The sequence below is a fragment of the Anabrus simplex genome, chromosome 1, assembly GCF_040414725.1.
Source record: "Anabrus simplex isolate iqAnaSimp1 chromosome 1, ASM4041472v1, whole genome shotgun sequence".
NCBI classification, from domain to species: domain Eukaryota; kingdom Metazoa; phylum Arthropoda; class Insecta; order Orthoptera; family Tettigoniidae; genus Anabrus; species Anabrus simplex.
The window spans coordinates 1,669,748,725-1,669,762,949 of record NC_090265.1 but is presented as its reverse complement, the minus strand read 5'-3'; the positions used below and the strand labels follow the sequence as shown (position 1 = coordinate 1,669,762,949).

At 40.2% G+C, this 14,225-nt stretch overlaps 1 non-coding gene across 1 annotated transcript; it reads left to right on the top strand.

Annotated features, from left to right (window-relative positions):
- The first annotated feature begins 11,269 nt into the window (after positions 1 to 11,269).
- LOC137497217 (5S ribosomal RNA) lies at positions 11,270 to 11,388 on the top strand. Its single transcript, XR_011017739.1, has one exon. It is a non-coding gene; the product is annotated as a 5S ribosomal RNA (ribosomal RNA).
- Positions 11,389 to 14,225: the final 2,837 nt, after the last annotated feature.

Genomic DNA, 14,225 nt, shown 5'->3' with positions numbered 1-14,225 from the left:
TTCAGTGTTTGGTTTACCTTAGTCGTCATTTGTAACACGCCGAGTGGCTGTTTACATGTAAATATGTCCCAAAAATGGGAGGGAACCTTCAGTAATAGCTTTATTTCTGCGAAACGTCCTTAATCCTAGCATCAGATTTTTTTATTTTAGAGGTCTATTGGTGCTGTTCCATATAAAGGACCTATTTTTGGTTTACTTATCTACTCCAACGCAAGGCATATTCACGCTATTTTATTTTGTAACGCCATTCATTCTATTCTGTGAAAATTATAGATGTAAGCCTTTACGGCAGTTATCTTTGCACTACGATTGCGGCCATTGTAAAAGAGGTATTGTGATAACTGATTTTTTTCCATTTTTTAAATCGAATATGCTTTGTCTAGTAAAGAGTGAAATAATAATGGAGTTCCTCATTTCTGTAATTAAAATTTAATAGTGCAGTATCCTTGTCCCATGATACTCTCGTCACAAGAACCCCAAATCGACCGTCTGCCGGTTGCAGCTAGGCTCGTGCAGTTATTGACAGGTAAGCAGGTAAGTTCGGTAATCCATTATTGTTTTATGCCCTGTAGGGTATAATATATGCCTTTACTGACAGGACGTAGTATTTACAGTGCACTACGTCTTCTGGTTTAGGCTAGAGCAATTTTGTTACTTTCATAAATCTGTCTCTGTCTTATCCTTGGCTTTGACAATATGAAAGTGACTGAGGTATGAGCGATGCTAGTAATGCCAATCCTTATGCAGCCAGTCCCTGCATTATGAATGGTGTGAAAATGTTGCTCATGGGGTCGGTTAGTGTATGCATTTCAGTGGGCTTGGCAGACTGATATGTAATAGCAACTCTGGCTCGGTGAGGAAAGCAACGGGAAACTACATCACTCCTCATTTCCCTAGTACGCCTCTTCAGTGATGCCTAGGCCATATATGACAGCTGATGGCAGAGCTGTTGAGGATCCCACCAGCGGCATCGCTGACGGACTGAACATACATACATAGGGTATAACATATTCTTCATTTATTTCTAAAAAATATAATCCTTTCCTTAATCATCGTTATCCGGTCGTTTAAATTAGGAGTTCTCTCACTACGAGCGCTAATGTGAGTCAGTGTATTGTTTCACTTAAGCACCACTACGAGCGCTAATGTAAGTCAATGCAGAGTTTCACTTAATCCCTTATAAGTACATTCGGTGTGAAATTTTTTCAAAAAGTCAAACAACGCCTCAGAGTTATTAACCAATGAACGCATTACAGAAGGATTTATGTAAATAAGTTAATTTGGCTAGGATTTGAATAAAAAAGAAAACGAAGAAAGAAACAAACAATTTTAGGCTGATATTCCGGAACTGCATTTAGGCCGGAAGTCGTTTTGGAATTTTTTTACTTTTATAAAGCCAACCAAGATTCATTTTTGAAACTTTTCCTTGCTTTTTATGGCATAATTGAGGAAATTGCTTAATTTTACGTTTTACATATTATAAGGACCCTTACTCTGTCTGTTAAGAAATGTTTTCAACTTTACGAATTAATCTACTCATTACTGATTAACTTCCAAATCTATACCTTACGACCTAAAGAAATTTAGTATAATTTAACAATCAACAAAAGCTCCAGCGTTCGTCTCTGACAACATTCGAGTACTTGGTAACAATACCACTGTGAGACAGGTGGCGGTGGTGGTTATTGTTTTAAGAGGAGGTACGACTGGGCAATCATCCTCCTCAGTGAGACACAAAGCCATGTGTCTATACACCTCCCCTCGAGGTGGCTCATGTCGCAGATGATTAATTGCTTGGTTGCTCAGTGCTTGGAGCTTTCATTTATTCTCCATACAAGCTCACGCTTCTGTCAAGAAGAATCGTTAAAATAAGTGAGTAAGACACCGGATGACAGATTGAGGTTCTCAACGTCGCAGACATTAAACTTCACTTAAAATTGTTACGAGACGCATGAAAATAAATTGTACCTACTGCTGCTGTAGAACAGAACCCCTAGAAGTAGGGGTTCAAGTGGAGGGTTGTAAGCTAAGTTATTAGTAAGCGAGCGGGTAATTATTTATTAAATTTTTAATCTTCTGAAAGCCTATCTTAGTGGCGCACCGGGTTGAGTTCGATCCTTGATGAGTCAGTGCCATTTAACAACTCTGTCTCATTGGCGGCTAGATTTTTAAAGAGCTCATGCGGGAGAAATTCTCGACATCGCCGATATCTGGTAAAATTTTATAGCAATTGAAGGATCATTTTATTTATGAGTACGATTACATGGGTTACACGATATTTTTTGTTCTGAAGTATACACATTATCCTTTACATGTTCATCATAAGTCTTTCAGTCTCAGGCGACTCATCTGTTCTTCCTCCGCCGAGATGTCCCCCTGTTTAGCAGGTTCTTACTCAGAATTACCCCTAAATTCCGCAACTTTCCTCCGGAAAACAAGTATGTCTTCAATTTCTGCTGATTTTAAACGACCATGACGCAAATCCTTGTGCACTTCTATTAGCCCAAGTTGGTGGTTTTTTTTATTTCTCCTTGTGCAATAGTCATTTTTGAGCCAATATCTATGGGTTCACATTCTTCAGATGTCCGTAAAGACCTCCTCTTACATAGCTTGGTGGTAAATTTTCCCATCCTCGGACATAGGCCTACCCTAAGTCCTTCTTAGACCTGCAGTGGAATGCCATTTTTCTGATCCTTTTCTGGGTTCTAAAATATTCCTAAGGAACTTTCTTTCCTTTCCCTTAATCACAGGATCTTATATATTTGCACAGCGTTCTCGCAGGGTTGAGGCATTCGGCTTGAATTGCTGTTAGTCAGTGTCTCAGTTTTGCCTGGACGGAGACGGATCTGGATTTGTGAAAACCACGATACACTTAAAAGAATATTTTCACATACCTTGCCCTTTGCCGTATGCACTTCGGTTTCAATGCTATTGGTTTTTAGATTATTATTATTATTATTATTATTATTATTATTATTATTATTATTATTATTATTATTATTATTATTATTATTATTATTATTATTATTATTATTATTATTATTATTATCGTGTTTTGGTGGATCACCAGAGGTGAAAGAAGGTGCGTGCTGGAATGGGTCTAACTACAAGGCCGAAGGATGAATTAAAATTTCAATAAAGGTTATATTTTCAAAACTGAACAATTTTCACATAAAAATTTCAGATTTTTACAAATAACAACATGTCAAATCAGGTACAAGACCAAGAAATCCGAGATTTAGAGAGACTTTAACAATCTGGGCCACAAGCCCTAATTTTTACAGTTCCTGAGCTCTCAGCTCACAACCACATATTACCAAAAGGGCAGAAAACCCCTCATTACATGGAGCACTTGCTCCCAACTTTAACCTCAAGCCTCCCAAAGGCACTTTTCAAACACAAGATAGAGATGACCGGCTCTCAACCTTTCAAACCTATTAAAGGCAATACTGAACCATACTGTTCATGGACGAAGAATATCGATTTTAGTATTGAGATTGGGATTACATGAGACCACCCACGAAGTCATTGTCTTATAGCATATTTCATAAAAGAGTCCAGAAGACGCGTTCTTGTGTGAAGAGAGCTGGAGCGTCATTGTGAGAAATCTCCAGAACCTCATTAAAGGGAGTTATGTCCCAAGCCAAGCCTCTTAATGAAGATTGGGGACGCTTCCCGGATCCCGGCAAAACTTATATTAGGAGGAAAGAAAGAATTAAATTAATATCTTTGGTTACGGAAGAGTTGCATTGGATTTGAGACAAGAAATGCAACCTGCATAATTTCTGCTTAATTTTGATATGCATTAGGGCTGCAATTATAAATGCACTCATTAAATAGAGTACTTGGCGGGAGTTGCGCGGGAGAACGGCAAGTCGCGGGCGCGCGTATCCTGCACGCGATCAAGTGGCGTGGTTACGCTAACTGATTATAAAAGTGAGGCCGCCTGGCATATCAGTCTCATTCTTTGACCGGAAGGCTGCTTGAACGAGTCGTCATACTGCGTGTTGGTACTGAGAACAACGCTTTGTCTTCGAGCTGCACATACAACTGGTACTACTGTATCTGCGAGGAATAAACCCAGCATCAAGTCAGAACGAGTTTTGACATCATCATTGCGAGGAAGCCACAACCGGAGCTGAAGCCAACACGACAACGGGCATCGATCCAGGAACGTTGGGAGCACCTGATCAGCGCGACGTCGAAGGGGACATCTTCCAACCATCTAGGGAGCTGTACGAAGGAGTCACGCAAGAAAGAATGTCTCCAAGTGGTCAACAGTATCTGCTGCAAGCGTCGCAGTCTGTCATGATGTGGTAAATTTAGTGGTCCACAGGGAGGGCCGCTCCGTCATGTCATCAATAACATAAGGTCAGAGCTTTCCAATTCTGTTTCAAGCATGTCATTTAAATTTAGATAGGAATAGGGGGCCGTCAGTCAACAGATTAGTTATGGTAGGAAAATTCTTAGTAGTGAAGAGCTAGGCCTCAAGCTCGAACCCCGTACATTAGGGTAGATGATTGTTTGTAGATTCGTTGTTGGTGTGTTTATATTTCCTTTGAAAGTATTATGTTGGCGTATGTGTTATCTTTATGGGTCAGGTCGAACTCCCTTGGTCATGGTAGGTTAGTCTAACTCGCAGGCACTTTTTATTGTGTCGCGTTCAGGCATTTGTTTCTGCAGACGTAGATGTGTATAGTTGTGACCAGGATATAACCCGTAATCCACCTAGTTTCACTGACAGGGCGAGCGAGTCCGAATATTTGAGAGATACGAGTATTATGCAGACAGCTGACTGTATGTATTGATATGAGAAAGCCCAGCACAGTTAAAGAGTGTATTTGATGTATTGGAGATGCCTTAGTATGGCTATGTGACTATCATTTAGTGATTTGTGTTTTTGTATTATCAAGGTTGAGCCCATGGGAGGCGGAAGTAAGATTTATTATAGTGCGGGTGATATTGAGATAAGGGCGGATAGCCCAGGTGTATTTAAAAGAGTGCTTTAGCAGCCAGATTACCTACGATGTTTTTGAAAGGCGAGATTTCTTAGCCTGCAGCCCAGCTGAGCTCGTAAATTATGTGGACTGTCGCTGGTGAAGTGGTCGGAGGCTGGGGGTGTGGTGCCTGACGTCACAGTCTTGAAACTGGGTTATCTTGCCGTCTGCAGCTTGTCGAGTGTGGTAAGGGGTAGAGACGACTTTGATGTTTTGAAAGCCGGGAGAGATTTTTAATGTACTATTTGCTCTACATTCATTTTACACTGACCCGTTTGATATTGACACCCTTGGATATGTTTGTGGTGTTCTTTTATATTATTTGTTTATGAATATTATACGCCTTACTCTTCTTGGGACTAGGGTTCGTGACCGAGTCAGGACATTGTACATTATGTGGTGATATTTGTTTGCACCGGGGTTCGATGGTACGAGGCATAGTAAATTTTATGGGAATTACTGTTAGATGTGTATTTCAGCAGATATTCGTTTTTCTAGAATTCGTTACTTACACAATTGTAACATGCTTGTTACAGCACAGCTGTTTTCGTGAAGGCAGTGAACTGGTTGTCATCGGCTCAACATTATCTTGACCCAAGCATTTTGAAAAGCTCTTTCATTTGTAAATAATTCATTTTATGTAATAAATCCCTGTTTGTTAAACTTTGAATGCAGCGATGTTTTCTGTTAGATATTTTATTTTAATTTAGCCGATTCTTACCTGATTAGTCACATATCCTAGTGTTTATCTTTATGTTGCCCTTAATCCCCATGTTATCCCTGAGAAGAGCGCTTGTATCCGGCTGAGAGTGGATGTGTGTTCAGGTAAGACTATGTGCACCAGCTCACGTTTGTGAGAGTTCTTTCACTACTGTACCTTGGGTTCGAGACCGGCTTTCGCCTGGCCGGAACCTCAGAGTCCAGTAGTGCACAATACAATGATTTACAATCACTTGCCATCGAGGCGCAACTTACAAGAATTAAACAGGGGTATCTGGTACCCAGCCTACAGGGCCTTAAAGGAAAAATAATAATTAAATGGCCCAAAATACCAATGTGAATGGAGGCGTTTGCTTGCACTCCTACATGAAAGCTTGTTAAAACCTAAGTGGCGCTAAGTCGATACACAGGGGCTATTCCCATACTCTAGAGGTGACTCGTATAAGAAAAATTTAAGACATTAAGAGTAGAAAATCGGTTATGCAAACGTAGTCACCTCAACTCAAGATGAAGGGAAACTCGAGAGGGTAAAGCAATCCCTATCCCCGATTTACAGTTAAAGTAATAAGAAACTTTTACATAAGCCGGCACTAAGTTACATTTTTAGAAAGGTAGGTTTACGCGAAAAGGATTCGGACCTTCCCCGAGGGCTAAACTGCTGAGCTAGCAAGAATTAAAGATGTTAAAAGGCCATTACCTTGTAGAAGAGCTGCTGGCGGGTGAGAGAGGCGCTTCCCGCCTCCTGCTATACTTCCATACACTAAGCAAGATGTTGTACGAGTGGCCGAGAGCCAGGAAAATCAGCAGTTTTTAAACTCTCGGGGAAGATTCGAGACCTTTCATGAATGATTAAGACACACCCACAGTCGTTTATTGGATAGCTTACAGTTACACATCCAAAATGGGGAAGAAAGACGCCATTGGCTAAAAATTAATGACAGAAATTTACGATTGGCTAATTTCAAAACAGGCGGAAAGAAAAGATTTATATTGCCAAACTAAAAAATGAAAGAACGAAATTTAGTTATAGGAAAACTTATGAGTATAAAATATCTTCAAGAAAAGTTCCATCACTTCGTACCAGGGTGCATGATCATAGTTTTTGGTAGAGACATCTGTGAGAGAATGTCCACACTTCTTGATAATTGGTAAACAAAAACAATTCGAAATTAACACAGTGAGATCTTCTGATAAACGGTTGAATTAATTCAGTTTTAAAGTTCAGAGTTTTAGCTGTAGAGGAGTACTTTAAGGCGGAAAATTCAAATGTGCGGCGTATAGGTGTACCAACCGTACAATTATTATTATTATTATTATTATTATTATTATTATTATTATTATTATTATTATTTCACAACACAACTCGTATTTCGATACATTATGTATCCATATTTACAATATATGCAGTGAGAATTTGGCAATAAAATTCCAAAGTGTCTCGACACTATTTTCTTCTCTATATAGGTTTTAGCCTCTTGTATTTACAGTCCATGGTGAACATTCAGAAATGTTCTGACAATGTTCAGTTGCAGTCTTTTGTGCCATATTGTGAGTATAGATGGGGAGCTTTAGTATCATTAGGTTTTATGGAAATGGTTTTGGTGTAAGACCAGTGGGAGAAGGAAAGGAAAAATTGTCGTTCTCTCTTGTTTCCAATTCTCGCTACTTCCATGGCCAGAGGAGTATATTTGTCGATCTTCTCGCTGTATTTCTGTTGCATATTGTGATCATTCGGGGTTGCGATGACAATGAGATATGTGTAGTGGTTCTTTTTATCTGATAAAGTTATGTCTGGTCTATTGTGCGGAGTTGTTTTGTACCTTTGTATCGTGCGATCCCGGTGTAGTGTAAACTATTCATTTTCCAGTACACGTGGTGGGAGTATTTGTAGTAAGGCACTCTGCTGTCGATCAAAGTTCGGCCAGGAAATGTATTGCTGTATAACTTTGACTACATCGTTATGTTTGCCAGTTTAGGATGTTGGTGCTAGGAATCTGCAGTTTGCTAGTGTTGTGCTCAATGACGTCTGGGCTACTGCTGCATTTGCTGCACTCTTCATTTTTAGCAATGAGATCTTTGAGGATTTATTTCTTTAGACTCTTTGTGGAGATTACTTTATCTTGGATCGCCTGGTTGAATACCTCAGTTCTGTAACTGACTATTCGAGGTCTGATTTGAAGAGATATAGCGGCGAGCGGGGAAGAATTCAAGCCATCAGAAACACACTTTCTCTTTGAGTACCTCCCTGCCTCACCAAAGCTTAATATACCGGGGGAATTGGCAGCGCGGTTACAGGCGTGCAGCTGTGAGCTTGCATCTGGGAGATAGTGGGTTCTAATCATACTGTCGGCAGCCCTTAAAATGGTTTTCCGTGGTTTTCCATTGTCACACCAGGCAAATGCTGCGGCTGGATCCTAAATAAGGCCACGGTCGCTTCGTTCCAACTCCTAGCCCTTTCCTATTCCATTGTCGCCATAAGACCTATCTGTATCGGTGTGACGTAAAACCAGTAGCAAAAAACAAAAGCTTAATATAGGAAAACATTCGTCCGAAAAACCACCAGTCTTGAAGGGATGACAAATGACGCCAGGACCAAAATGCGGAAGAAAAATACTGATTATCTCTTGAGTAGCAAGGAACTGAAGGAAGCCGCCTAGCCACAAGGAGAATTGGTTAATATGGAAGGCACTCAATAGATTTCGAACAGGAGTTAATATAATTAAGGTGAATCTGCAGAAAAGAGATTTTATGTAATGCATCCCCCTGTGGTTGTGGGGAGGAATAAATGCAATACCTTTGTTAAGTCGACACTAAAAGTATGGCTTCATTCTTAGTATTACTCATAAATAAAATGGTTTTCAAATTATGTTAGATTCTCCTCACACTCTTCCCTAACAAATAGAATGTGGGAATATGACAAAACGAATACGTTTTCACTGTTCACAAGTAGACATTGAAAAGCATCGCTTAAATCAAAGAAGTAGTTTGCATTATATTTAATGTTTTATCTCTTCCCATCGTAGATCATCACAATGCCGAAGGTTGGTTGCAGTTTATAAATAAAGTTGGTGTGTTACAGATAAACCATTCTAACTTGTGTGACAAACACGATCTCCGCTGAAATTCTTTTACCGGGATGTCACTGTCAGCACTAATCACCGTCAAGGCAACCCTCAGCAACCAGGACAGCTCAACAACTTAAGAAAAATAACCGATCATTCCATCTGGGAAATGAACAATTGTACTTGTCTTTTAGGTCTCTTGTAATATTCACCAAAAACAGGGGCGCCGATGGCCGAGTATAGAGCTACCAGTCATCACTGATCTGCATACCTATACATAGGGCCTAGTATTTGGCTCGTAATGCTATAAACTGAAAAGCAAATACTCTTTTTTTAATTGCTCATCACTGCAGCCAACTTGACTTGATGTGTGTTGAGTCATCAGTCAATAGACTGGTTTGATGCAGCCCTCCATGCCACCCTATCTTGTGCTAAACTTTTCATTTCTACGTAACTATTGCATCATACATCTGCTCTAATCTGTTTGTCATATTCATACCTTGGTCTACCCCTACCGTTCTTACCGCCTACACTTCCTTCAAAAACCAAGTGAACAAGTCCTGGGTGTCTTAAGATGTGTCCTATCATTCTATCTCTTCTTCTCGTCAAATTTAGCCAAATCGATCTCCTCTCACCAATTCGATTCAGTATCTCTTCATTCGTGATTCGATCTATCCATCTCACCTTCAGCATTCTTCTGTAACACCACATTTCAAAAGCTTCTATTCTCTTTCTTTCTGAGCTAGTTATCGTCCACGTTTCACTTCCATACAATGCCACGCTCCAGACGAAAGTCTTTAAAAACATCTTTCTAATTCCGATATCATGTTTGAAGTGAGCAAATTTCTTTTCTTAAGAAAGCTCTTCCTTGCTTGTGCTAGTCTGCATTTTATATCCTCCTTACTTCTGCCATCGTTAGTTATTTTACTACCCAAGTAACAATATTCATCTACTTCCTTTAAGACTTCGTTTCCTAATCTAATATTTCCTACATCACCTGCCTTCGTTCGACTGGACTCCATTACTTTTGTTTTGGACTTATTTATTTTCATCCTGTACTCCTTACCCAAGACTTCATCCATACCATTCAGTAACTTCTCGAGATACATTGAAATCACTAAATATGACCATCAATAAACTAACCTCAATGTATAAATAATGAAGATCCCTTACCCAAGTAAATAATTAATCAACGTATTCATAAAATTGAGTCGGTTTTCGAACTCAGTGAGGAATTAAGGAAATAAACACTCTCTCTCGCCCTCACTCAGTTTAATGTGATATACTTCTGCCTTTATTTTCATATACGCATTGCTATAAACGTATTATTCGGTGTTTGCTTGGTGCAAATAATTCAGCTCACTTTTTGAAATTTGCCGTTATTTGTCGGACTGAAGCAAAACCAAGCTGTACTGATACAAACAAGAAAATATATCTATTATATGCACATATGCCGTAAGTCAATAACAATACACAAAGGCTTAGTCTGCAAACCCTACCAAAGTTTTGGCAAGACAGGATTAGGTTAACAATACAGTTTCTTCCAAACCAAACCAAACCCCATGGCACTACAGTCCTTAAAGGGCCTTGGCCTACCGAGCGACCGCTGCTCAGCCCGAAGGCGTGTAGATTACGAGGTATTGTGTAGTCAGCACAACGAATCCTCTCAGTCGCTATTCTTGGCTTTCTAGACCGGGGCCGCTATCTCACCGTTAGATAGCTCCTCACTTCTAATCAGATAGGATGGGTGGACCTCCAACCAGCCCTCAGGTCCACGTAAAAATCCCTGACCTGGCCGGGAATTGAACCCGGCGCCTCGGGGTAAGAGGCAGGCACGCTACCCCTACAGCACGGGGCCGGCGCAAATTCTTCCATTTCAACTAAATTGATCTTTATAAAAGAGGTAACGTTGCTGTCCTTTTCGGAGGTGATCTCGCAGATTTTTCTTGCTGCTTACACTATACATCCTAACTGAATTCTGTACATACTAATTGGACGAAATAATACCGTGTTATAAAATGTCGTGTTCGTCATTACCAGCTACGTTACTAAATGCATTATTCGAAGTTGCCACACTTCTACTTACCTTTCATTGCCCGAACAGATTTATAATCCTACAGAAAAAGAAAATATCTTTACTTATACCCGCAAATGCAACACTAGTGATTTTCACAATAGGGCAGTAGCAGTAGTTATAATCTCGCAAGTCACAAAAAAATCATGCCTACACAGTGCCAACATGCGAGATTAACAGTAACTGTAAGACGCCGTATCGGGAACTAGGGTCCCTAAACTGTATGGTTAGCGACAATGAATCTAACCCAACAGTTAGAAAATCACTATAAATCACCACCTTCAGAATTAACAGGGGAGAAAGAGAGGCCTCTATTATACTAGGACACTGGTTTCGCCACCAGAAATCATGTATAGGTCCATTTGAAAAGATGTCGTTTGTTTATAACGTGACTTTGTTGATTTCTAAATGAAGCAGCTAACGGCCATACCATATTGAATACACCGGTTCTCGTTCGATCACTGCAGTTAAGCAACATTGGGCGTGGTCAGTACGTGGATGGGTGACCGCTTGGGAAAACCACGTGCTGTTGGCTCAGTTCCCTTTCGTAGCAAAAGATCATAGAGGACGACGCTAATTAAGAACTAATATTCAGAGGCGCCATTAGAAAAGAAGGAGAAGAAGAAAATGAAACACTTACGTTTATAGAAATTTATTCAGAATTGAAATTCGTTGCTCTCAAGTCAGGATTCTGTTTTGTGAAATTAATTATTCCTAAAATGTTCTTGTCAACAACATCCCTGTCCTCAAAATCGGGTAAGTAATACACCATCATTGCGTTCCACGCTTTTATTTTAGCATTTCCATCACTGTACACGTCGGTTGCATTGCTCCAGATTACTGGGTATTTTTCATCTTTGGCTAATATTCACTTGCGTTTCTATTAAGTTAGTAAACTCTTTCATCTTATCCGCATCACTATTCTACTTCATTACGTTTCTCTCAGTCATCATGAGCACAATATTGAATAGAGTGGAAGTGACTGGTGAGAAAGCTAGTATGGAGGGGGGAATGGGTCACAACCATGTGGCGCTCCACCAGTGTACTGTAGGTCATTCCATGTTAAGAAAACAGTATTGATCTTATGACAACAGGGTTGTCGTATCGAACGGCTCTGCTCAAGACCATCACGGGAAATTGGCGGTACATAAATATGTGAAATTCAGTATTTAAGTTCAAGACAAAACGCGGAAGAAACTGAGGAGAAAATTATTTTTATGCACTTAAAGGAAGGGGGGCTTACAGGACCCATTTTTTGATTGTACAGAATTATAGGTGAACTAAAACACATAAAAGAAGTTTACGGCAAATTGGGGGAGGAAATAGACAAATAATTTTTATGGGCTCGAGGGGTGAAAGATATATTAATTGCATTTAATACAATTCTCCAGGCAACGCGGGGTACTACTGTGCTGTCGTATCGTAACGTTCTCAGCCATAACACAAATAAATCACTGTATTAATGTTAAAAGAAAGAAATCGCACCCGTAGGCTAATCACATAACACTCACTCAACAAAAGACAAGTACGTACTGATATAAAGGCTAGAAAACAGCCACTGCAAACAAATACTGTAGATGACTCGACAAAAGATCACAGTAGTGTTAAAGAAAAAATCACACACGAAGACTTATCTAACTCAACACAAGACAATTACTCACTGATTTAAAGCCTAAAATCACACGCAAAAATAAATACTGTAGATGACTTCACTACAGAAGTTAGCTGCCGGCGGTTCACAGAGTGAGGGACTACACGAGGCTTGTACCAGAGCAACACAGGAGGAAAATGAACGAAGGCAACAAAGCAATGACTCTTCCGCCATTGTGCTTGCTCCCTGCAAATATATGAAAAAGGAAATGTTACGTAGTTTTTAATAACTCACTGGCAAAATGCCTCATCATTTTTATGACATTATTACATTTTATTACATTATAAAGGGATAGATGTTTGTGCTGTGCCGGTACCGTTGCGCTATTCCGCGCTCCTCTGTCGGCCTATTGTGTTTGTTTTCTGTTGTGTATTTTGTTAATATAAGTAATTTATCTGTTGTGTTTTAGATTTTCAGTATATTGATTGATTTCGTGTTGCAGTGAATTTGTGTGTGCGTGCGTGTTCTGGTCACCCATCCAGTGGGTGACCACTCCCAATGTTGCTTAACTGTCTGTGTGTGTGTGTGTGTGTGTGTGTGTGTGGTGTCAGTGTGTAAGTAGTGTTTTATAAATGTGTCAGGTGCCTAAGGCAGCACACTCATTCGGTGACATTTACAGCATAATATTCCTTAATCATGAGGAATTGTGGGTGTTTCAGAGGGGGTTCACTCCTTGTAGGTCCATAAGAGCAATCCGCGTTCTTAACGTATGATAGGCTACATCTGAACCAATGCCTGGCGGGTGTCCCGAGACTCTCTTGGTGTCTCGAACGGTTGCCGGGCTAGTCCACCAACCGGACACCAGTTTCTGGTGGCGCCACCAGTGTCCTAATCAACAGGGGTCTTAGTGTATGCGCTTACATGGCAGAAAGTAAAGCGTTGTCGCTCGGTTGGCAGATTCCCTGTTACTTGTTTACATACGGTACAGTGTGTCTAACCATTTATCTCTCTTCATGACACGGAGTCGGCGATGAGGTGAAATGAAATTATATTCGATGTTTCTACGGCTGGCACCATCCTCAGTTGAGGACCTAATCAAAATGAAATTAACGATGGTGGATGAAACTGGGAAAGGAGTTGGAAGAAATAGACGGTGGCTTATGAATAGGAACTGTCCCGGCATTCGCCTGGAAGTATACAAGTGAGGAAAACCGCAGAAAAACATACTCAGGACAGCCGACGGAAGGGTTCGAATGCACTCGTCTCCCAAATGCAGACCGTGGCTCTATAGCAGCAGCGCATGAATGCACGCGGACGCGGCCAATGCGCGCAGTACTTGTTTACTTTTCCTTAAAATATTTAAAAGAAGTTGGTAATTTATCCAACAATTTTCCTATTCCTAATTACTCTTCCTTTAACCCTAGAACTGCGGACCGTCCTTCTAAGAGACGGTGTCGTTCTTCCGCGTGGGTTTATAATTGGTCACAGATGGCAATAATATAGATACCAGCTGAATACTTATACTTTTATCTTCAATATTGAAAGTCTTTGAAACTCAAACATCGGTCTGGACAAGTTTATTTAGCTGTAGAAGTGAAAGTACTTTCACATGTTCTTAGAATCAAGATGGCAGCAAGCTTTGTTGACGATTCTGAAATCAAGCGCTCGATTTTCGAAGATCTTAGTGATAATACTGATGGTGACAGTGGTTATTGTTTTAATTCCGACGAGAAAATTATTCCTGAAAATAGTGAAAGTGACAGCGAAGTACAAGATGCCTC